Raw genomic sequence first — 25,631 nt, forward strand, 5'->3', positions numbered from 1 at the left:
TCAGCATTTTAAATTTTCTTTAATTTTCCCCGGGCGGGCGGGGGGCGTCCCCGGCGCGCGCGCGGGGCCCGGGCGGCGGCCGCGGGGCGGCGAGGGGGGCGGCCCGGGGCGGGCGGGCGGCCATGCGATCAGGCACTGCGCTGACCGGCCCGGCGGCTCGGCCTGCTCTGGGTCCTCCCTGTGCAGCCCGTGCGGGGACGTCTCGGAGACCCCGCGCCGACGGCTGCTCAAACATCACGGTGAGTTTGTTACAATGTAGCAATTTCTCTTTAAATCTCTTAACTCTCCCTACCTGCGAGTCGGGGCTGTGACAGGGCGCCCGAGCCAGGGGGGGGCCGGGGGGAGCCCCCCCGCCCCCCCCCCCGCCGGGAGCGGCGCTGCTGCCTTTTCACAGCCTCCCCCACTCCCCCGAGCCAGGGGGGCCCCCCCAAACCCAGCGCCCTCCCGCCCGCCCCCCTCTGCGGCGGCGGCGGCCCCGGCGGCGGGCACACAATGGAGCTTCCGAAAAATGATACATAACGTTCCATCGGGCGGCGGGCGGGCTGGCGGCCCGGGGGGAGGGGAGAGAGAGAAGGGGGGCGCGGGAAAAGGGACTCCCCTCTCCGTGCCCTCCCAAGCCACCCCCCGGAGCCCCCCTTATCTTCCCTTTGACACCCCCCACCCCCGATTTGGGGGCGGAAGAGAAAGAAATGGGGGGGAGGTGGCGCGGGGAAGCTGGGAGTGTGAGTCGGTAGATGGCCGGACCGGGGAAGTGATTTCCCGGTTGGAGGTGGCAAGCCGTCCTCACCTCTCTCCCGCTCTCCTCCCCTCCCCCTTTCCCCCTGCCCCCAAACCAAGAATGCTCGGTGGAACGTGGGGCCCCTAGTGAACATTTTGGGGGAGGTGGAAGGATGAGGAGGGATCCCTTAAAGGATGGATAAACTCCTCCTCCCACCCCAAACAATAAGGCGAGTTGACTTTCTCCTTCCCTCCCCATCTCCAATCTGGCTTGCCAGGGGAGGGAGAAATCTTGAGGGACCTAAGGACCTAGTGTAGAGGAAGGGAAGCCAGGCTGGATCCCCTCCCCCTGCCTTCCCCAGCTTCAGCTTTGTCACCCCCTGAGGGGTTTTTCTAGTGGGGGGAGGGGGGGACTTGAGGGAACCAGCTTCTAGTGTTTTTGTTTGTCCCCGGCCCACCCTGTCACGGCCTTGGGCTCTGGGAGCCGGGAAATGAGTGAGGGGAGATGTCAGGGGGCTTGAGGGGCCAGATCTGCGAGCCTCTGGTGGTGACCTTTGTTTGACAACTCCTCTCTGATGTCTGGGCCTGGAAGCCAGCACTGGCCGCCTCGGTCCTCTTCCCTTGCTCAGCCAGTCGGTGGATTCCTTTTTTGGGCCTCGCCGGCTCTCCCTACCCCTTTCTCAAGCCCCTTTTTTTTAACTGGAGGGGAGTCGGAGAATTCGGGTCAGCAGACGGTGGTGGCCGGAGCCTGAGCCTCTCTGGAGAATGGCCCCACTCTGGGGGAGGGGGAAGGAAGGACTCGCTGAGAAATCCCTGCTGCTACTGGCCTGGGGGCACTGCACCGAGGGACTGGCTTGACCTGGGGGTGGGGGGCGGAGAGGGTTCTCGTCTGGGGCCCCAGCCTCTTGTAGCCCTGCTTAGGTCTTTGTTTTTCTTCTTTGTGGTTTCCACAGCTCCAGTCCCTCGTCAGTTGGGGGGTCGGAAGCTGGGGTGGGTCTCCCAGGCTTGGCAAGCTTATTCTGCTGGCTGGGACAAGAGCACTCCCCTGGAGTGGAGGAGGAGGACAGGTGTCTGTGAGTCTCCCCCCATGTATCCAGAGGCCAGACCTCCGGGCTTGCCCAGCCCCAGCCCCCCTAGCCGGGTGATTTATTATGCCTTTAGCCACAGAACTTCACCGGCTAGTTTGGGGGTAGTGGTTAGTGGTTTTGTCATTACCCTCTTGGTGGCTGGAGCTTTTTTTTTTTTTTTTTTGACTCCAGGGGATTTCTCAGCCAAGGCTCAGGACACCTGTGACTTTCCTGCGTCTTCCCAAACCCTCCCCTCAGCTCTGAATTTATACCCTCACTTTCTCTGCTTCCCGAGTGGGAGAGGCCCACTCTCTGGGTCCTGTAGTCCATGGGTAATGCTGGATGCCACCAGTTGAGGACAGTTCCTCCACTGAGACTGGCCATAGGCACGAGGGGACCCCTTCCCTCTCTCCCCATTCCTCTCCTGCCTGGTTTTCTTATGCCCCCAATTTAGCCTGAAACATTTCATTCCCTTTGCTGGAGTCTGGGGGAGCTGTTTTATCATTTATTAAAATGGAGGTGGCCCACGGAAGGACAAAATTGAAAGTTGTCTGAGTTGTCAGCCCTGTTGAGAATGAGTTTAACCAATCCCTCCCTCAGTGACTGGGGCAGTTAATGTTTATAATCAATCTTCGTGGGGATGCAGAGGCATCAGAAGGAGATGGCAGTTGGTATAGAAAGATCTCTGGACTATGAGAGACCCAAGTTCAAACGCTCCCTTTCCTGTTACCTGACTGTGCTACTGTGGCCAAGTCTGTTCCCCTCTCTAGGCCAATGTCCCATCTCTATAGCATGAAGGGGTTGGATCAGATTCTGCCTTCCACCGATGAGGTCCTGGGTGATTCTGTGGGCTGGGTGGGGAGGGGCAAAGGTTGGTTGAGCCTCTGCACCTGTGACTGCCAGTTCTTCCTGTGATCTCCAGTTCTTCCTGTGACCAGGCAGGTGCTCTCTTGGAAGCCTGGAGGATATGAGGAGTGTCTTGTCCTCCCTCAGTTTCTAGGGTGGGATAAGGAGAACTCCCCACTTAGCACCTTGCAGTACCCCCCAATAGTATATACGAGTAAGCATTGATCTTACAGATAGATACAGGTCCTACCTTCCCCTGTCTGACCCCTCAAGTAAAAAGACAGATACCTGGACTTTGGGAGGATTCAAGTGAGAGATGTCTCTGTGGAGCTGAGAATGTGTGGCACTGTGCCTGACAGTTTGGTCTGGTGTGAGCAGGACCCTGGGTTTGGACTCAGATGCCCCCTCTCCATCCCTGGCTGGACCACCTGAAGTGACAGATACATGGGACTTGGGCAGCATTGAAGGGACTTTTTTACTGGGATCATACCCAGAGCTGGTAGGGACCTTGGAAGGAAACCAGTCAGTCCAAACCTTGCCCCTTTGCACCTCAGTTTACAGAAGAGGAAGTTAAAATCTGGAGAAGCAAAGTGATTTTCCAAAGTCTTGCGGTTGGAGTCCCTTGCTCTCGGCTTTTTCTAACATCCCAAGGCATCCTAGAGTTGGAGAGAGGGCCAGCTGGGCTTGGAGTGCTGCCTTGGGCACTGGTCCTTTTTGACCCTCAGTTTCCTTACCTGTAAAATGGAGATGAAAGTACCTACCTTGCAAGGCTTGTCACCAGGTGTCAGATGGGATAAAGCAAAGCAGAGGGCGCCCTGGAAATCAGATGTGTTCCCATGATTCATTCTGTGTGCAGTGCTCCAAGTTAGGTCATAAAGTGAAGGGGTCTCTGCCCTGGAATAGGTGACCTCATGGAGAGCAATTGGAGGGGGCCTGGCAAGACACCGGTTCAGTTTGTTTCAACAAGCATTTATTAAATGCCTACTGAATATCTAGCACCATCCCCAAAGATACAAGGAGGAATAGTTTGTACCCTAAGAGCTTCTGGGGGAGAGGAAGACTACTGGAGAGGGAGGGGAAAACATATACAGATATTAAGTAAATGCAGAACATAAATAAATTATATGAGAAGACTCATGGGATCATAGATTTCAAGCTAGTAGGGACTTTGGAGGACGTGTTGTCTAACCCTCTAATTTTACAGATGACAAAACTGTGGCACAGAGGTTTGTTTTGTTTTTTTTATTAAATGATTTGAGTCCAGGTCTCCTGGACTCCCAGAGACCAAGGTTCTCTTTTTTATTCTATGTGGCCTCTAAGTTAAAAGAAGCATAAACAACATGGGGAAGGAGGTAGTCAGCACAATCACTCATTCAGAGGGAGCCTTGAAGGGACCTACCTTTCTCTGGGCCTCATTTTCCTTACCTGTAAAATGAGGAAGTTGGATTCAGTGAGTTCTAAGGTCCCTTCCAGATGGAAATCTGTGATCCCTGAGAGAATGTTCCAGGCATGAGGAATACCATGCAAAGGCATGGAGATGGGAGATGGGAGGGCTAATTCAGAGATTGGGGGGGGAGGGGCACCCCACTGAAAGATATTTAGTAGGTGAATGTGGCTGGAATGTGGCATTGGTGAGGGGGAGGAATGTGAGATCAGTCTAAGCCAGATTGTGCTGGGCTTGACCCCCACCCAAATACTTCCCTCACACGCTTGTTCAAGCTTTAATACCCTTTTGAGAGGGGAGACAGAGCCTTACCTTTTGCTGGGAGATCATAGGCTTAAGGCAGGTGAGCTGCTGGGTCCCTTTTCTAATGAACTGTAAGTGATGGAGGTCTCCTGGCAGAGTTGGGGGAAACCCAGGTGGTAGAAAAGGCATCTATTTCTGCGTCTTCCCCTCCAAGGAGTGGCCCTGCTATCGTGGGTGACCTCCTCAGGATCCAGTTTCCTGATCTGTAAAATGGGCATAATAATATTCCTTTCACCCCCTTCCCTTTTGGGGCTTCTGTGAGGAGGACAGCAGCTTCAGAGGGCTCAGTGGCTGGTTCCGAGCCTCTTGGGAGAGACCTGCCCATAGTCCGGAGTGGGGGTGGGGTCACATGCCTCACTTCCAAGGGGATGCTGGAGAGCCCTTTTTTCTTCAGCATTCTCTTTGGCCTGAGACTTCAGAGGATAGCCCCAAGACTGGGAGTTAATTGGAAACATGAAAACATGGCATTTTCTTTCCTGGCAATTGTTAGTGATTCAGGCCCTGGGGGGAGGGAGAGCAGTGTTCCGTGGGATGGATGTAGCTTTCTCCAGTGGCATCTGACCACAGGGCTCTTCCAAGGGGCTGACCCACGGTTTAGCAGAGGTCACACCTGGCTACAACCCTCCTTTGTCCTCAGCCCCCCAAAAACCTCCTCTTCTGCTTCTCATGCCTGAAATTCCACCATTAAGAATTGTTCTTTGTCTCTCATTACAATGCAAGCACCCAGAGATGGGTTGGTTGCCTGTTTAAGTGTAATGAGTCAGTATTTAAGGTCCTTTCCAAATCTCAGTATATGGGCCATAGATCAAAGCATCTTAGATTTAAAAGGACCTTTTTTGTTATTGAATTGTTTTAGTAACGTCCGACTCTTTGTGACCCCATTTGGGGTTTTCTTGGCAGAGACACCAGAGTGGTGTGCCATTTCTTCCTCCAGCTTATTTTACAGATGAGAAAACTGAGATAAACAGGGTTAAGCGGCTTGCCCAGGGTCACAACAGCTAGGAAATGTCTGAGGCCAGATTTGACCTGGGTGTCCCTGACTCTAGAACTGATGCTCTATCCACTGCACCACCCAGCTGCCCTGGAAGGGACGTTAGAGGTCATTAAATTCAAAACCCACCTTTCTCCAATGAGGAAACTGAAGAGGAGTGGTGTGACTTTTCCAGCTAAGTGGCTCAGAGAGGGTTTGGACCCAGGGCTTTTCTGACTCCCAAGTCACCATACCCCATCCCTGATCTTTGTGATAATTTGTGGCAGAAAAGATGATCACATTTTGGTGACTGATCCTTTGGCAGTGAACTCCTTAGAATGTAACTGAGTGCTGGACCAGTATTCAAGAAGACCTGAGTTCAAATCCTGGCCCTGATACTTAACTACCTCTAAGACCCTGGACAGGTTACTTCCCTTCTCCACCTCAGTTTCCTCATCTGTAAAAATGGGGATAATGATACAGCACCCACCTTGAATAATTATTATGAAGTTATCTTCAAATGAGTTTGATATATAATATACGTAAACGAGTTTGCTGTAAACACCAGCTATCACTGTTGCTGGCTCGTCCTCAGGGGCTGTCTTTGGCAGGCTCTTAGGGAACCTGGGGTCATCCAGCTGAGGCTCTGGAAGAAGAGGAGGCAGAGGAAGTCATTTCTATAATCCTTCAGCAGTCACATTTTTATAGCACTTTTGTTGTGGTGGTTGTGTTCAATCATGTCTGACTCTGTGGGTCCATCTGGGATTTTATTGACAGAGGTACTGGAGTGCTTTGCCATTTCCTTCTCCAGCTCATTTTACAGATAAGGAAATTGAGGCAAATAGGGCTAAGTGACTTGCCTAGGGTCACATGGCTAGTCGATGTCAGAAGCTGGATTTGAACTCAGGTCTTCCTGACTCCAGGCTTGGCGCTCTATCTGCTATGCCTTGTGTACAGAGGATTTATTTTCCTTATAGCCACTCTGTGGGATGGGTTATCCTGTTGAGAATTCTTTCTCTAGGAGGAGGAGTGATAACAATAATAAGAACCCTGGCTCTGGGATCCCAGGATCTGGGTTCAAATACTGCCTGTTGGCAAACTTAATAATCACTCCCCAGGCCTCAGTTTCCTCATCTGTAAAAGTGAGGAGGTCAGACTAGATGACTCCTGAGGTCCCTTCCATCTGTGATCCTGTTGTGAGGATAATGAAATTGAGTTTCAGAGACATTCTGGGACTTTCTAATGCCTTTTGTCTCACTGAGACCTTGCCTGACTGCAGGGTTTGACAAAGAGAAAGAAGATGAAGGCCCCTTTGCCCCTACAGCTGTTCTCTTGGGATACCCCTCCCTGCTGGGCCAGCTCAGGCCCTCCTCCCCCAGGAGCCTTCCTCACCCACTAGATGCCAGCTCTCTCTCTCTCTGACTTCTGTCTCTGTTTCTCCTCTCTGTCTCTCCGTTTCTGTCTCTCCTCTCTGTCTCTCCGTTTCTGTCTCTCTCTGTCTCTCTACCTCCCTCTCTCCCTTCTTTCTCTCTTCCTCTCTCCTTTTTTCCCTTTCTCCTCTCTTTCTCTTCCCCCCTTTTCCCCCCTACTCTTTCTCTCTTTCCTTCCACTCTCTCTTTCCCTCTTCCTCTGTCTCTCCTCTTTCCCCTTCCCCCTCCTCTCTTTCTCCTCCCCCCTTCTCTTTCTCTCTTCTCTCCCTTCTCTTTCCCCTTCTCCCCCCCTTTCCTTGAACTCCTGCAGCTTCAGTACTGTCTGTACTCTTTGCTGGATGCTTAGATCACAGATAACAGACACTAGACTTTTGAAGCTGAAAGACATCTCAGAACTCAGGCAGGCCGGCCCATGACTTGGCTGTTGAGGAGAGGACTCCAGTCCTGACTCTGACACCAGCCAGCAAGCAGGGTGACCCTGGGTAAGTCACTTAACTTCGTTGGTAAAGGAGGGGCTCCCTTTCCTCCTCAGATCTGTGACCCAGTGGGTGAAGGTCCCCATGATCCTTTTCCTCCCTGATCACTGCCTTCCAGTTCTCTTAGGTATATGAAAGTGAGACCCAGAGAGAGAAAGTGAGTCAGGGCCTCAAACATGATCCCTTGGCCTGCGGCATCTTTACCTTTCTGGTTTCCCGGCAGCCCTCCGGTGGAAGCCTCAGCCCCATCTGTACATAGTTGAGCTGTCAGCTATTTTCCCCATCCACATTCATGGGCCCTGGTTCTGCACCACTGCTCTAGGTGGTCCTGGTGCCTTATGCTGTTATTCATGAACGCTCATCTCCTCAAGCAGACTGTGATCGCTGTGATCCCTGCCTTCCAGGAGGAAGTTGGGGGGTGTAGGTCCAGCTTGCTCAAGACCATCCTCCTTGTCTTGCTAGAAATGAGATGGCTCCCCTCCCCCTTAGATATGAAGATGGGCCTTGGAGGCAGTGTTGGGTGTTGGGACGAACTCCTCCCAGCTCTGCTTGGTCCTAGCTCAGACCTCAGGTCAGTCACTTTCCTGCCAGCCTCTGTTTTCCTCATCTGTAAAATGGTCTTTCAGAGTCGCTCTAGCTCCAAGGCCCGGTTCGGAGTCACTTTCAGGTGAGGGAGTACTTTGTTAATCCTGCACTTTGCTGTTTTCCTTTTTCAGTTGTTAGAGCTATGGGTAATCTCCCGGAGTTGGTTTTTTATTGGTCATACTCTCAGATCATCCCTGTAGCTACTGCCTTCCTGGTTATGAGCCCAGATGTGCTTGAATTTGATGTCTGGATTTTCTCTCTTGCTTTCCCTTGTCTTTAGGGAGAAATCTCTCTTTTAGGGGCACTCATAGGAGGCTTTTCTCCTCCAACTCTCACCAGCCATGTGAACATGGGGCAAAGTACTTCCTCTCCCTAGGCCCCAACTTCCTGATCTGTAAAATGGGGGTGAGGGGTGGGAAATAGCGCCTGTCCTCTCTTCCTCATGGTCTTGTGAGGAAAGTGCTTTGTAAGCCTTCAAAAGCTTCAGAATGAAGAATCTCTGGGCTGAATCTGGAACTCTGGTGGACAACCTGTCCATGGGGAGGAAATGCTGTGAGTTAATAAGGCAGCTGATAACCTTTTCCTCTCTCCCCCTAGCATGTATTATAATAAGTTAGATGAACCCTTGTGAACTTTTTCAGTTATAGGATTCATGGATTAGGGACCCTGGCTTACAAATAATATCTCACTATCCCCAAAACAATATTATTAGCTCCATTCTATGGATGAGGAAACCGAAGTACACAGAGGTAAAGTGACTTGCCTAAGGTCACACAGTCAAGTGTCTGAGGCTGAATTTGCGCTCAGGTCTTCTTGACTCAAGGTCCAGTGCTGTACTCACTTAGCTTTCTCCTAGTAGAGAGAAGATAGGTGTGGTTGTTGGTATAGGAGGCAGACCTTTCTTTGGAATGCTGATCAAGGGAGGACTGAATAATTCCTGTCTTGAAAGGGTTCAAGGTGAGATTCCGACCTTCACTCTCATCCTCCTTGGGAAGCCTTTCATGACTCCATGGCAGATTCTTGGAGCAGGAAGAGACTTCTACTCCTGCCTGTCAGAGGGGATAGTAGGAATCCCCTCTGTGACACTCGTGATAAAGGCTCATCTAGCCTCTGCTTGGTTGCTGCCAGTGCTTTGACACTCCTGTCATTGGATTTGGAGTTCAGATAGGTCTTAGTCCAGAGAGTGACTTGCCCATGATATCCAGGCTCTCCATGGTCATAGGGCAGGGTTTTTTAAGTCCTTGGATAGTGATAATAATAATAAACAAGTGCTGTTGTACATAAAGGTTTATCTGTTGACTCACTGACTCCTCAGAACAACACTAGGAGGCAGATGCTATTATAATCCCCATTTCATAGATGGGAAAACTGAGGCAGAAAGGTGATGTGACATTCCCAGGGTCACATGGCTCATAAATGTCTGAGACAGAGTTTTGTTCTTCCTGACTGTAAGTCCCACATTGTATATAATATGCTGCTTTACCTAGCTGGATAGATTTCAGGGGGTCCATCAACTTGGATGGGGAAAAAATGGCCTCTTTCTTTCAGTATAATTGGTTTCTCTTATAATCTTTTGTCTTCTATTTTATGAATTTAAGCATATCATTCTGAGGAGGGTTCTCTAGGTTTCACCCAAGTGGGTGGAGTCTGTGACAGCAAGAATGGTTAACGATCTGTCCTGGGCCTTTTAGGATTTGTACCCAGTTTATTATTTGACCAGCCATGTTCTGTCTTGTTCCCCGTAATACAGCCCTCATAGTGTCTTGTATCCCCACCTAAACCAGGAACTTCCTGAGGGCAAGGACGCTGTCTTCTCTCCTGTCCTTCTCAGGTAGGAGTTCCTAGGGTGGGACTGTCAATCCGCACTTGAGGATATGTGGCCTTGAGGTGCAGGTTCCCTGCCCCATCTAGCTACAATAAAATGGATATATTTAGTTCAGCAGATGCTTACTGTTGTGAGAGGCACTGAAAATTAGGAGACAGAATTGAAATAGTGCCTGTTCTCAGGAAGCTTATGGTTTGCTAAGTGGAAACAGCAGGTCCACAGAGAGGTGCTAAATGGGTCTTGAGTAAAGATAGTCATTGAGCCGGAGCATTGACAGAAGCCATCGTACTTCATAACTTTGCATGTCATCTATGAGAAACATTAGCTGTGTTTCCAATGCCCCAGAGCATCCAAAAGGCGTAGGATTGTGAGCCCCCATCACTGGTGGCCAGGTCCTTCTGGGAGGCTTGTCACAACAGGCAGGGTCCCATCGCAAAGCTGAGTTGCTGCCCTAGCTGAAGAGAAATGTCTATTACATCCTGGCCCCCACTTGGCTATCCACTCCTTCCATGATGGGTAACCCACCATGCCTGTTGAACTGCATTTTGGACAGATCTCATTGTTAGAAAGTTACATTCTTTCCATCACATTGAAACTGATGTCTCTGTGACTTCCTCCTCCACTCCCAGCTTGAGTTGTTCTATAGGCCACACAAGACAAATCTGATTCTTTCTCCACATGGGAACCTTTAAAGACTTGGAACATCTCGCTTTCTCCTGCTGTCCCCCTCTTTTCTTTTCTCTCTTTTTCTTCTCTCTTTTCTTCTTCAAGTTAAATTTCTCTGGTTCGCCCTCCCACATGTGGCGAGATCTGGAGATGTACCCATTCTTGTTGCTCTGCTATGGACCCTCACTCCAAAACACTGATGGCCTTCTTATGTGGTGGCCAGAACTGAGCAGATGCTGACTGCAGGGTGTTAGGCCTCTCACCTTCCTCTCTTTCTCTCTCTCTCTCTCTCTGCTTGCTACATCTCTAAAAACGATGCTAGCTTTTTTATCTGTTAGCTCCCACCACTGACTCAGATTACAGTCTGCTCATTGTGTTTCCCCTCACAAATTGTCATCCAACTACGCATCTTCCTGTCATGGCCCTAGACCTCGAGGGTTTTGGGGAGGCCAGATAGAAAGGCACAGAAACTGATCTGAGTGCCCTGGTGTTGCTTGGGGAGATGCCACAAGAACAGATCCTAAAAGGAAGACTTGGCATCACTTCGGAGCCTGCCTGTGCCAGACTCTGGATTACAAAGGCGTGAGACAGGATCTCCCCTTTTAAAGGTCGTAGCTCTAGACCTAGGGGAGACTTCCGAGGCTCCATCAAGTCTAGCCCTCTCGTTTTACAGATGGGGAAACTGAGGTCTAGTGGAACAAATTAATTGCCCAAAGTGATACATATTGGAGGTAGGGTTTGAACCCAGGCCCTCTGAATGTTCTTGTACTGGACATTTTCCTTAGTCTAGTTTGAAAGATAGGACCTGTGCATATCCTTGCCTCCCTCCTATCCCACTCACTGTTGATACATTAGTGCCATGTTAAGCCTTTAAAGTTTACAAAGGGACAACCAGCACTTTATATTAAATGCCCACCATGTGCCAGGTGCTGGGGACACAAAACCCCCTGCTCTCTTCCCTGTATTACTGACCACTGAGTCAAACTGCCTTAGGCTTGGCCTTTCTTCCCATATAGATTGTAATACAACTAAGAGGTCCTGGACGAAGCCTTCTATTTCTTTGTGTTCTCCTTGCCATGAATATAGTAGGAGCTCACTCAGGCTTTTATAAAAGCCTAGTTTTAGAGGTCATCTAGTCCAGCATTTTACACAGGAGGAAACTGAGACTGGGCTTAATGTCAGGTTCTCTGACTCCTTTTCCACTGTACCACACGGCTCCACTAGAGATCATCTACTTCATTCCTCTTTTTTTCCAGATGTGGGAATAATTTAGGCCCAGAGGTGTTCTAGGTCTCTGCCAAGATCTCCATTCTTGACCCTTGTGGGTTTGTAGTTTATAAAGGTTTCAGGTTTACAGAGATCATTTTTTGCAATGTAGAGTGTGTTCCAATATTCCCATTTTACAGATGAAAATGAATGTGACCTGGTACAGAGTGAGCTGGCATTCGAAGCCAGATCTTGTTGATGCACCCTCACCACTCTGGGGCATCCTGGTTCTAGTCCTTTGGTGTGTTGCTTTGCTCAGAAAAGCACCAGGCCCCAGGTGGTCAGTCTTCCAGATAGAGACCAGTGGGGCTGCTCCTCCCAAGAAAGGAATTGGACATTGATGCGTGTTCTGTCCCCCAGCCACAGATGGAGCCCCTGAGCCTAGAGTCAATTGTAATTGCTTGGTCTTGACCCCAGCCTGAGCTGGCTCCATCCAGGTTTCCTTCCTCTGTGGTCAACTAGCCATCCCCACCCCCCTTTTCATGTCTTACCTTCCCAATCCCCCTCCGGCTGCTAGTTCTCTGTGCCCCCAGACTCTGCCTTTACTCGATGGACCAACCTTGAGCCCTCCATACTTAGGACTTCAGTGTGACCTCAGGTAACGGAGGCCCATGAGGTCACTCTGCTCAAAAGCTGCCCGTGCCTTATTTCTTCTCCCTCCCCCGGGGAAGGAACAGAGCACACAGATGAACTTCTAATGAAAGCTTTGACTTAAGAGATTGGAAGGTCCTTCAGAGACACCCTCCATCCCAACATTTGATTTAGTCTGAGAACTTGGCTTGGAATCCCAGCTTGATTTGAACCTTAGCTTGATCAAGAGTTTCTTCTCTCTGAATCTCCATTGTGTCCTCTATAAATGAAGGGGCTGAATTTGGTGACCTCCAAGGGTCCCCTCATTTTATAGATAGGGAAAACTGAGACCCAGAGTTTTCCCAAGGTTGCACAGGCAGTAAGTGACTGAGACAGTTCATCAATCAGTAAACATTAAGCACCTACTGTGCGTCAGGCACTAGGGATACAGTTGTGGGTCTGTTTTATCCTACTCTTCCTGACCCAATTTGGGGTTTTCTTGGCAGAGATACTAGAATGGGTTAGAAAAAAGACCGGTTCCTGCCCTCAGAGACCTTATAGTCTTGATGGGGGAGACGATATGCAAACAGATATATGGAAAGCAAACCACGTACAGGATAAATAGTAAGTCACAGTCAGAACTCACAGCAATGAAGACAGGTTGGGAAAGACTTCCAATAAAGGTTTCTGGTTGAGACTTAAAGGAAGCCAAGGAGGTTCATGATCTAAGGAAAGAGCTGTTCCAGGCTTGGGGGACAGCCAGAACAAAGTACCTCGGGCCAAGAAGCAGCTAGAGAGCGCTCTGGGCTGGAGTCAGGAAGACCTGAGTTCGAATGTAGCCTCAGATACTTTCCAGCTGTGTGACCTTGGGCAAGTCACTTAACTCCTGCCTCAGTTTTCCCCAGTGGTAAAATGAGGATTCTAAAAGCATCTCCCTCCTAGGGCTGTTGTGAGAATCCAATGAAATAATATTTGTGAGGCACTTAGCACGATGCCTAGTGCTTAATAAAGTCTCCTTCTCTTCTTTCCTCATACTGCTTGGTTCTTACAGCACAGACATTGCATTATTCAGGTGCTAGAGTTTGCTTAACCTTTCTCCCATTGTTGGGTATCTGCTTTGTTTCTACCCCTTTATTAGTCAGTCAATTAGCATTTATTAAGCACCTGCTATAAATATTTTGGTGTCTTCGGGAGGCCCTTGGAGTACCTAAGTGAAGTACTTTACCAAACTTTGATTAAGGCCTTTTTGTCTTTGACATCATAGCTATTTCCGGATCTCCCCCCTTCTTCCCCTCCATTGTTTCCTCCTGACCCTGAGAGACTTCAACTCCAGTCTCCCTAGCACTCCAGGCCTGGGCTGCCCTTGCCCACCTCCCCACTGCTGAAGGGCTGCCAGGAAAGGACTTTTGGGGAGGCAAGACCAGTCCAGATTTTAGCTCCCACTGCTCTGGTGTCTACAAAGTGCTTCAAGGCCGATGGGTCTTTGTTTTATTGAAGAGGAAATGAGCTTGGTGTAGCGTGCCTAGGGTCCCAGAGCTGGCCAGTGAGAGGACTTGAGCCCCAAGCTGACTTTTGGGTGGGGGGCTCTTAACACCCTCCAGGACCTGGGAGAGCCCTGGGTGGTGATCCTGGGTTTGGTATGGGAGAAGGACCGGGGATAGGGCTGGGGATGTTGCTGGGACTAGGGATGAGGATGAGAATGAGGATGGGATTGAGGATGAGGATGAGGATGAGTCTAGGGCTCTGAAAGGCTGCTTCTCAGGGCAAATGGCTGTGTCTTAAAGGAAGGACCCTACTTTGACATCCCAGCCCTGCACTTACCACAGTGAATCACAAAAACCTGGGGCTTCGAGGCCATATGTGACCCTCTAGGTCCTCAAGTGTGGCCCTTTGAATCCAAACAGTTCCCCACCGCTGGTCTAGATGGAGCTGGAAAGCACTTGAGATCATCACTTCCCAGAATTAGCATAGTACAGAGAGTGCTTGAATTCAGCCGTCCCATTTTGGAGGTGGCTTACTGGTCATTCAGCCAATAAACATTATTAAGCACCTACTGCATGCCAGGCAGGGTGCTGAGTACAAGGGAAACAAAGGCCAAAGACAAAAACACTTCCTGCCTTCAGGGAGCTCCCTGCCTACTGGGGGAGAGCACATGCAGATAACTAGGTACAAACAAGCCATAGACTTGCAATGGACAAATTGGAGAGAATCAGCCGAGGGTGGGCACTCCAATTAATCTGGATTAGGAAAGGCTTCTGATAGAAGGGACTCGAAGGAAGCCAGGAGGCAGGAATAAGGAAGGAGTGCATCTTGGGCAGTCAGTCTGCAAGCATATCTTAAACATCTACTGTATGCTGTGTGTATTCTGTGTCTCCAAACCTCACTCTGTCTCAGCTTCCTCATCTGTAAAATGGGCATAATCATAGCCCTTACCTCCTAGAGTTGTTGGGAGGATCCAATATGCAAAAAACTTTTCTGATGTTGAAAGTGTCTTATACAAGTTAGCCATTACTGCTGCTGCTACTACTACTGCCACTACTACTATCACCGAAGATGAAGAAACTGGGGCTCATGACTGAGTGACTTGGGATCTTAGCTCTAGATCTAAAAGACAGACCCCTGAGTCTATCTAGTTTAACCCTCCTTATTTTACAGATGAGGAAACTGAGGCCCTGGGACGTTGAATGGCTAGTCCAAGGCTGCATGGGGTGTAAGCATCAGTCTTCCTGAATCCAGGCCCAATGCTCCCTCTTCTGTGATGCCCAGCTGCCACTAGAAATGACCAGAGAACAGTCTGTGTAGACTGTGCAGTGTAGACTTCCAAGTGCCAGATGGAGAGTCACTGGGTTGGAAGGATGGGGAAGGTCAGGAGAGTCAAGGCTGGTCTTGACTAAGGACTCAGGAGTCACCAGGAAGGAAGGAGCCTACTGTGGGTGGAGACCTGAGATCAAGGCCTCTTAGAATAGAGAATCAGAGATTTAAGTCTAGAAAGGACCTTTGGAGCTGTTAAATTGTCCTCTGCAGTTTTAGAAGGGAAACTGTAGGCCCACGGAGGTTATATGACTGGTTGAAGGTCATATAGCTAAGGTTTGATGCTCACAACTGAGCCAGGATTCAGACACGCTTCTTTCATGGAGGAGACTGGCCTGGATGAACCCAGAATCAGGTACAGAAGGGAATGTCAGGACTTAAGATAGGTTGGCAGGGTAACATAGAAGCTCTTGAATTCTAGACCAACAATTTGGTCTCCATGCTGTAGGCAGTGAGGAGCTGCTTCAGGGCATTTCTTGGGTCAGGGGGCAGGGCATGACTTGATTTCCCTTCCAGTTCTTTGGATCTAGGCCACCACAGGATGATGGGTTTGTAATCGGAAGGGTTAGAGGGCATCTGGTCTTCATTTTACAAGTAAGGAAACTAAGGCACTGAGCTATAAGGTGACTTGTCCAAGTCTGTGTCATTATAGCGTTTTAAGATTTGCAGATCTGGATGGCACACTGGATAAAGTGCTGGGCCTAGAGTCAGGAAGACCTGAGTTCAAATCTGGCCTCTTAAACTCATGGACAGTGCGACCTTGGACAAGTCATTTCACCTTGTTTGCCTCAGTTTCCTCATCTGTAGAATGAGCTGGAGAAGGAAATGGCAAATCATTCCAGGATCTCTGCCAAGAAAACCCCTAGTGGGGTCACAGAGAGTCCAACATGACTGAACAGCAGCATAGATTTTGAGCCAGAAGTCTCTGGTTGTCAACCCTCTCGTTTTACAGATGAGGAAACTGAGGCCCAGAGAAGTGACTTGACTGGATTAGCCTGGGTAGTAAATGTTAGAGGTAGGATTTGAACCCAGATCCTCCATGTTTCTGAGACAATGCTCTTGCATTGCTGCCCTCCCCCCTCCCTAGCACCCACTGTTTGATGCCAGGCCTCCCCTCAGAGTGGCCTAATGTACCATTTCCATAACAAGTAGATTCAGGATTCATTTACATTAGAACATCTGTTCCTAGAGATTTTAATTTTAATTTTTTTGGCTTGTTTATTTAACTGATGACTGCTGTCCTCATTAGGGGGACCCTTGCACATCCTTAAAAGAAAAATCAATCATGTTAGCTTAGCAGAAAAACAGGTTTTTATGGGACTTATTACCAGTTTGTCATTGTATCTCTCATGCCTGGCCTATAGTAGGTACTTAATACATGCTTTTGATTGATCAAAATGGAGTTCTTACTTTGCCAGGCTCTCTGAACCCAGCCCAACATACCAACAGCTCTTCTCTCCCTCTTTCCCTCTTCATCCTTGGCTGCTGGATATCTTTGTGGGACTTAGGTGGCAAAGTAGATGGAATACCAGGTCTGGTGTCAGGAAGACCCCAAGTTCAAATTCAACCTCAGACACTAACTGTGTGAACCTTGTTTGCCTCAGTTTCCCCATCTGTAAAATGAGCTGGAGAAGGAAATGACAAATCACTCCAGTAACCAAGGAAACCTCAAATGGAGTCATGAAGAGTTGGATATGACTGAACAACACTGATAATCAACAATTATGATCATTAGGTTCAAAACTTGGAAGGGGCCTTAGGAGTGCTTTAGTTCTACCCCTCTGTATTTACATATAGAGAAACCAACCTTGATCAGATGACTCTACTGGGGATTTGAAACAGGAAAAAGCACTCATTCTGGAGCCTGAGGACCTGAATGTGTGACCCTGGGCAAGCCATTCTCACCTTGGAAGGCCTCCCATTCTACATCTCTAAAATAAGGGCTCTAGACTAGATGCTCCCCACCCCCACCAGGTCTTTCCAGCCCCAAATGGAATCCTGTGATATTGGGGTACCCTATGTGACCTTTCTATCAAGTCTCTGGACTTGGGCCTTTCCAAGATCTCACTGCTTCCATTATCCCAGTGGCTCCAGACCAAGGGCTTGAGTAGGTAGACCCATTGGACAAGCCAGTCCCTCCCCTAAACCTTTCAGTTTCCTCTTCTGTAAAATGGGCATGATAGTACATGGATTCCTTATCTCTCAGGGTTTTCTTAAAAATTCTTAGTAAATTGTCCATTCTTGGAGAGGTGGAAGTTACCAAATCAGCTGCCAGATATGAGAGTACTTTTAGATAGATCCAGTTGCCGCTGGAAGCCCGATGATGGTATAGAGGCCTTCAACAGTCAAGTTTTCACCTGTGGCTGGGGAGGGGGAGGAAGCAAGCTCCAGATACCTGGGGCTGTTGCCTCTTTCGGGGAGGGGCAGAGGCCCCTCTGGGGAGAAGGGGCATCCTGAGCTTTCCCTGAAACTCAAAGCTCCTCTCTAAATTAGTGTCAGTCAAGAGGCCTCTGTTGGGGGCTGAGGTTCTGTATATGGGACAGGATGATATCTAAGGCATTTCTTCTGCCTCCCAGGAGCTCACAGGCGTCTAGAGCTAAGACATGCAAGGTTCTATAGATAAGACTCATACAGGGATCCTAAGGACCATATGAGGGACTGTGGTGGGCAAGTCCTTCTAACTTCTGTGCCAAAGGTCTAGACATCCCGGAGGTCCCATCTAGCCAGGCAAATGGCATAGGATCGTCGATTTAGAGCTAGCTGAGACCTCAGAGACCATAGTCCAGCCCCTCCCAACTTCTGCCCAGGGAGAGTAAGTGACTAATGGAATCATAGATGTAGATCTGGGAGGGACAGGTGTGTTCGTCCTTTGCCAAAGAAGACCATGCCATCAGGGAAATAATGACATGACTTGCACTTGACTTTGTTTTGAGTGAGGGAGGGCTGTGCAGGTCACCTGCCTCTCTTCTCCTCCAGAGCCCTCTGAATCCAGTGACCAGATATTCATCAGGATGACTGGAAATGACCCAGGATGAGGCAGTTGGGGTTAAGTGACTTGCCCAAGGTCACACAGCTAGTGAGTGTCAAGTGTCTGAGGTGATCTTTGAACTCAGGTCCTCCTGACTCCTGTACTGGTGCTCTATCCACTGCACCACCTAGCTGCCCCTGGAGGGACAGGTGAGACCCATTTAGACCACCTGAGAGAGGCTAGTGACCTACTCAAAGCCACAAAAAAGAACCAGAATTGTAGCCCAGGTCTTTTGATTCCAAATGCATCTCTGCCTCTACAGTAGCACTCTCCATGCTCTATTTTAATAGTAACAATGAATCTTCCCTCATCGGACCATTTTTAAAAGAACATTTCAACTTTTCTAAAAGCTTTTACTGTTGTTGTTCAGCTGTGTCCAACATTTTGTGACCCCTCCCCCCTTTTTTTTGCTTTTTTAAAATTTTTTTGGCAAAGATACCGAAGTGGCTTTCTGTTTCCTTCTCATTTTACTGATGAAGCAATAGAGGCAAATAGGGTTAAGTGATTCATGTAGGGTCACACAGCTAGCAAGTGTCTGAGGTTGAATTTGAACTCAGGTCCTCCTGACTCCAGGAGTCTATCCACTGTGCTCTATCCACTATGGTGCCACCTAGCTGCCCCAGGACCAGTCCTTTTCTTTCTTTCTTTCTTTCTTTCTTTCTTTCTTTCTTTCTTTCTTTTTTTTATTAATTTATTTGTTTTCAGTTTTCTACAGTCACTTCCATATATCTTAGATTTTTTCCCCTCTCTCCCCTCTCCCTCCCTGAGACGGCGTGCAATCTTTTATAAGTTCTACACGTACATTCTTATTAAATACATTTTCACCATAGTCATGTTGCATAGAAGAATTTAAATGAATGGGAGGAACCATAAAACAAAACAAAACCTAACACAAGAGAAAATGGTCTGCTTCATTCTGTGATCCAATTCCATAGTTCTTTCTCTGGATGTGGAAGGTGTTTTGTCTCGAGTGCACTGGGAATTTTTAGGTCCTTGCATCGCTGTGAAGGACTAAGTCTGCCAGAAAAATTCCTCACACACTGTGGTTGTTGCTGTGCACAAAGTTCTCCTGGTTCTGCTTCTTTCACTCAGCATCAGTTCATATGTGTCCTTCCAGACCTTTCTGAAGTCTTCCTGTTCTTCATTTCTTATAGCACAATAATATTCCATTACATTCATATACCACAGCTTGGTCAGCCATTCCCCAACTGATGGGCATCCCCTCATTTCCAGTTCTTGGCCACCACAAAGAGAGCTGCTGTAAATATTTTTGTACATGTACATTTTAACGATCTCTTTGGGATACAGTCCTAGAAGCGATATTGTTGGGTTAAAGGGTATGCACATTTTTGTAGCCCTTTGGCACAGTTAGGACCAGTCCTTTTCAAACCCTTTTTTAAAAAAAGCTTTATTGACGCCGAGTCTCTTCCCTGATATGCCCCCAGCCCCAGAATTCTACTCCCACATTCCCTCCTGTCTATACCCCATCGCTATGTCTAGACGCGGACACAGGTGTGTTTCCTCCTCTGGCCTCTGAGACCAGAACTGCTCGTTGCATCTAATCTCAGTACAGCCGTCTTATTGGGTCATATACTTTGACATTATTGTAATCATCTGGCTTCTTGTCTTCCTGGATCTTCTGACTTCCCTCTGCATCAGTTCATACAAGTCTTCCCAGGTTTCTTTTGGTGAGCTAATAATCCCGTTACATCCGAGGGACATAGCTGGTTTCGCCCTTCCCAGTAGATGGATGGGCATCGTCCACTTTGTTTCCAGTTCTTTGCTACCACAGAAAGCACTTCTGTGATCATTCTGTTGTCTATGGAGACTTTCTTTCTATCTCGTGCCTTCTCGGGGTACCTGCCCGTAAATGCTAAATTGAGCTTGCCAGGTTAAAGGTAGACCTTAGGTCTCAAGCACGTGTTATTTATTTTGGGGCTCCCTCAGGCCCTCCCACAGTGCACTTCGCAGAATAGGACAGAGAAAGGGGCTGCACCTTTAATATCATTAGTACAGGGAAGTAAGTCCCAGGTGAGGAAACTCCCCTTACCAATGCAAGTCTACACCATTTCTGTGACTTAGAGTATGAAACAGTGACCTGGAGCACTGAGAGGGTGAGTGACTTCCTAATGGGATACTGTGCTCAGGAGAGTGCCTGGCACATAGTAGGCACTCAGTAAATACTTCTTCCCCTCCCCCAGGGACACAGCCAGGATGTGTCGGAGGAAGGATGTGAACCTAGTTCCCTTTGACTTTGTGGCTGGCTCTCTGAGGTCACATAGTAAATGTTTTTTTGACTGACTGAATGTCTAAAGGTTCATTAACAATTATAATAAATTAATGGTAATGGCTAGCATTCATACGGTGCTTTCAAGTTTTCACACCATTTTACAAATATCTCATTTGATCCTGAAACAATCCTGGGAGGTAGGTGTTACTATTAGCCTCATTTTACAGATATGAGAGATTTTAAGTGATTTGCCCAAGATCACACAACTCGTAAGTGTCTCAGGTTGGATTTGAACTCAGGTCTTCCAGACTTCAGGCCCAGCACTCTCTATCCACTGTGCTATCTGGTTGCTATTAAAATAGGTCCCCTGTCTGCTGCCAACTGGCTGTGTGATCTTAGATAAATCACTTCCTCTTTCTGTAAAATTAAGAGAGTGGTCTGGATGACCTTTATTGTTAGTTTTGGTTCTAAATCCTATGGATGGTATACTTCCTCGGCTTGTGCTAGCCTTGGTCGTGTCCTCACCTCCCCGAAGGCCAGGTCCAAGGCTCAGGTGGAGTGCCCACAGTGCCAGACACAGCCCCTACCTCAGCAAGTTTTGGTCTTTAGTATCTCCAGTGCTTGGCCCATAGTAGGTGTTTGATAAATGCCAAGTGACTGACTGAATTCTGCCAGTAACCTCCTCGGTGACAGATCTCGGTGACAGATCTCAGTAACAGATCTTTGGGGTGCCCCTGGCGATATCTGGGAGTTGTAGACTAGGTCAGTCTGGCCTGCCTGGGGGAGACAAGGTGGTGGTTTGAAGCTGGTGGAAAACAGCGTGAGATAACCTTGCAGGATCTGACTCTGGGCAGAGCAGAGACGGCTGGCTCTCCTGTTTGGGAGGTCAGAGCAAAGAGCTGAGCAGGTGAAGGTGGGGTGTGAATGGAGGAGACGAGGCAATGCCAGGTGGAGAGAGATCAGCCTGGCCTGAGGAAAAGAGGCTCGATCAGCTTGGCAAGTTAGTATTCTATAATGTGAGAGGCAGTGTGGTCCAGTGAGTAGAGAAAACTGGCCCTGGGGCCAGGAGAGCCTAGGCCCAATTCTGACCCTACTGACTGTGCGTGGACTTCAGCGAATCATGCTCCTTCTCAGGGTCCCAGGTAGCTCTCCCAAGTTACAGAGGAAGTAGCTGTCTACATTAATGTCTACAATAATGAATTTCCTTCCCTAAGAATGCTCCTGCTCTTCTAGAGGAGGGGAGATATATTCTCTGAAATTCATTAGCCAAGTTCATTAGCATCATCTTGAAGGATGTGACAGATTCCATCCTCATCTCTAGAGGGGAGTGGTACCCAGTGATCAGAGCCCAGGTTCTAGCATCAGAGCTTTACTGTTAACTGCCTATGGAACCTAGGTAGGGAGCATTGATTTTGAAATAGAAGGGACCTCTAGAGTTCATGTAGTCCATTTTACAAATGGTGAAACTGAGGTGCAGGGAGGGCCAGTGGCCCTCAAGGTGACATCTAAAGTAACAGCATCTAGATCAGAACACAGGTCCTCTGACCTCAAATCTGGGTCATATTTTGGATTTAGGGGAGTTCAGAGAGAAAGCGCCCTGGATGAAGCCAACAATTACCTTACTGTCATTCTTTGATGTTTAATGTTCGTTGCAGACAGTCGCGCAGGTGGATCTGGTGATTGCTTTTTGTAATTGAATAAAAAATGTTGGGATGTGAATTCAGCTGTCTGGAGGCTCACTGACAGCATCCTGGGGAAGGAGCAGACGGGGTGAGGGGATGATCCAGTCTTCATCTCATTCCCACGTGGCTCTGATTTCTTCCAAGGAGTTTGTTGGGGGTAGTTAATCAAATCTTATCTAACTCTTTGCCAATCTCAGGAGATCGTTGGGATAGAGAAGGACCATAGACTCATAGTGGGAAAGGGGCTTCCCCAGAGTCACATAGCTGGGCACGCTCCTAGATGCCCTGCTACTAGCTAAGCTATCCTCGCCACCCCTCCCGGATTCCATCCAGGCTGTATATCGGCTGGAGGTGTGGTTTGATGGCAGCAGGACCGATGATGGACAGCCTCCAGGTCCAGTACTCAGATTTCTGCTAACCTTTCATACCTCTCTCAATGGTATCAGCTTGGTTGGCGCAGTGAATAGACTGCTCTGGGCAGACCTGAGTTTGAATTTGGCCTTGTACCCTTGCCAGCTGTGGGACTCCTTGGGCAAGTAATTTCACGAAACTCTTTGGCCCTCTGTTTCCTTATCTATAAAATGGGAATTCACGACATCACCTGCCTTGCAGAGTATTCATGATGATCCCGTGAGTTAACGTACGTGCGGCAGTTTGCAGACCCTGATGAGCCACAGAAGTGCTAGTGACTATTGAAATCTTCTAAATGTCTTTTGTATTTTAAACCAGTTATTTCCTCATATGCCTCCGTCCTTAATCTTTTAAACTTATTGTTAACATGGAAACAGTTAATGAAAGCCAGTGACAAAGTATCTCCTCTGTAGCGCATGCAGCATTCGGCACCCTTGGTCCCCCGCCTTTCTGCTGAGAGGAGGAGGCAAATGTTACGTCCTCACCAGCTGGGTTACTTTTTAGTGTTCTTTTTTGATTACGTTCTTTTGCTGGTTTTACTTTCTGATTCCTAGGTCCATTCAGACAAGGCTTGTCATGTTTCTCTGAATTCCTCATATTCATTGTTTCTTATGGTACAATAATTTCCTAGCCTCTTAAAAAAAATCAACCTTGTTGGGGGAGCCAAAGGAAATATAGGAGGCAGCCCCTGCCTTCTGGAAGTGCCTGGCTTACCTGAGGGAGACAAGGTGGTGGTTTGAAGCAGGTGGAAAACAACATGAGATAATTTTGCAGGATCTGACTCTGGGCAGAGCAGAGATGGCTGGCTCTACGGTTTGGGAGTTCAGAGCGAGGAGCTGAGCAGGTGGAGGTGGGGTTTGAGTGGAGGAGACAAGAGGGCATTCTAGGTGTATGAAAGCATGGTGGGGAGAGATCAACTCAGCCTGGGGGAAAGAAGATATAGACCAGCTTGGCTAGAATGAAAAGAAATGGAGCACAAGTTTGGATCTGTCTGGTGGGGCCCGATTGTCAAATTCCATAAGGCAGTAGGGAGCCATGGTTGTTTCTTGAGCCAAGGAGTAATATGATTGAAAGATGTATTTGGTGGCCTGTGCAGGATGGGCTGGAATTGATAGAAGCTGAAGGCTGATCGTTTCAACAGAAAGCAGAAGCTAGATGGAAACTAGATTCAAGTACTGACTCTGCTGTTTATTTATTAGCTATGGGACCACAGGCAAGGCATTTCAGGCTTTCTGAGTTTGTCATTAGCTAGTTGCTATTTATCTCACTGGTTGTTATGGGGAAAGCATTTTTAAACCTTGAAGCACTGTAGAGATGTGATTTATTGTTATGATAAAGCTGAATTCTGAATTGGAAGGCAGTTCATCTCCCACCTCCATGCTTTTGCATAGGCTGTGCTTGTAATGCCCTTAACTTCCTTCTCTTTCAGTCCCTGGTTTGTTCCCGACTTGGCTTTGGTGCAACTGTCCAGAGGCTGTCAGATTGCTTTCTTTTTCCTTCTCTATTTTCAAGCTTCCTCCTGAGAATGTTAGTTTCTTGAGGGCCGGTACTCTGCATTTTTTGTTTTTGTATCTCCAGCATTTTAGTGCCAGGCCTGGCAAACACAGTAGGCATTTGATAAATGCTGGTTGAATTAAATGGTGGAACTGACCCAAATTGAATCTCAGCTCTGGTGATTCTAAGCCATTCTAGGCCAAGTCTCCCTCCCCTTTCTGGGCCTCATTTTCTCCAAGTGTGAAATGGGAGTAATAATGGGCATGTCCCTTTTGGAGACCTGTGAGCTTGATCATATGTGTGTGAATTTTCTGGCAGTATGTAAATTGCAGCTATTGTGATTCACTTCAGTTTGGCCTGGCTTTATTGAGAATCATCCTTGTCCCAGGCCACTGAGTCTTAGGCCCCCTGGGGAAGGCACAGCTCCTGGGGGATGGACTAGCTCTATCCACTGAAAATCATCCTGTCTCAGCCCCTACTATGTGTCTGTGTCTGGCTCTGTGTTAGGCCCTGGGGATCCACAGACAGAAATTGAAAGGGTTGTCTGCTGGGTTTTCTTTCAGTTTGGGAGAATTGCATGGACCTGAGAAATAGATGATTGGGCACACATACACAGAGTGTATCTCCAAAGTCTTAGTGAAATTTGGAAACTTAAGACCACACTAAGACTTTTGGGACATGTTTTCCATTCAAAGTAGGTTTAAAAAGTAATTTGGGGGGGAGGATGCTGCCTGAGGGGATCAGTTTTGGGGTGGGGTAAGGGGAGAGGAATCAGGAAAGGAGGTGGTGTCTGACTTGAAGAATCTGGGAATTCTAAATGGGGAGGGGAGGAGAGAGGGCATTCCAAGGGGAGAGACCAGTCTGTGCAAAGGCCCAGCAGCAGGAAAAAGGGGATTGACTAGTAATGGTAGGTGAGGGTTGAGGGGGGAGGTGTCAGCAAAGCCAGAGCCCCCGAGTTACTGAGAGACGGGATGGGGGTCTTTAAATATCCGAAGAGTCTTCTAGTGGAAGAGCATTTGCACTTGAGGGCAGAATTGGGGGTGGGGGCAGGGAGAGAGGGGATTAGGTGGAGAGGCCAAATTAGGCCCGTGTCTGGGGGAGGGGGGCCCCCTTCCTAACGATGCCCAGAAACAGAATGGGGAAATGAGGCTGAATGAACACTGGATCATTGGCCCCTGAGAAAAGGAGAGATGGTTCTCCTTGGAACATGTTTTGTGGAGGGGAGTGGGGGAGGGGATATGGCTGCAGAATGCTGCATACCTTGTCCTAGAGGCACGATGTACCTGCTGGCTTGCTTAGGTCTTTGTGATTTTGTTTTGTTACCAGGGGATGGCTCCTGGGGGTGGGTAACTGAATGGTGGGGTCTGGCCAGAGATCACTGTGATTTAAAACATGGTATCAGCCAAACTTTAACTTACAAGAGGTAAACAAGAAACAGTTAGGTTGTTTTAGGAGGCTGTGGGTTTTTCCACCTTTGGGGTCTTCTGTTGGAGTCTGGATAGTCATAGGCTGGTTAGTTTGGAGCTGAAACGGAACTCAGAGGCCATCTGGTATTTTACAAATGAGGCAACTGAGGCCCAGGACAGTTAATTGAACTAAGTGAATTGTCCAAGGTCACGTTTGAGGGAGGATTTGAACTCCGGCTTCATCGGAGGGGGGAATTCTGTTCAGACCAACTGGTCACTGAGGAGGCCCCTTCTGGCCCCAAGGTTGGCTGATTTTGTAGGAGGAGGCATCCGGAGGTCAGAAGATGAATGGGAGGCCCTCCTGGAAAAGGCAGTGGCTCCCTGGAGAGCCCAGCTCCTGGGGT

At 48.5% G+C, this 25,631-nt stretch overlaps 1 protein-coding gene across 9 annotated transcripts in view; it reads left to right on the forward strand.

Annotated features, from left to right (window-relative positions):
- Positions 1-109: 109 nt before the first annotated feature.
- The window catches only part of BICRA (BRD4 interacting chromatin remodeling complex associated protein), a 66,375-nt gene continuing 40,853 nt past the window's right edge, over positions 110-25,631 (forward strand). For all 9 annotated transcript variants that reach the window (XM_072608156.1, XM_072608159.1, XM_072608163.1 and 6 more), the window contains exon 1: positions 110-239. The gene's annotated coding sequence lies outside the window, so the exon portion shown is untranslated. The remainder of the gene's footprint in view (positions 240-25,631) is intronic.

This window comes from Notamacropus eugenii, chromosome 5 (genome assembly GCF_028372415.1).
Source record: "Notamacropus eugenii isolate mMacEug1 chromosome 5, mMacEug1.pri_v2, whole genome shotgun sequence".
In the NCBI taxonomy this organism is placed as follows: Eukaryota; Metazoa; Chordata; class Mammalia; order Diprotodontia; family Macropodidae; genus Notamacropus; species Notamacropus eugenii.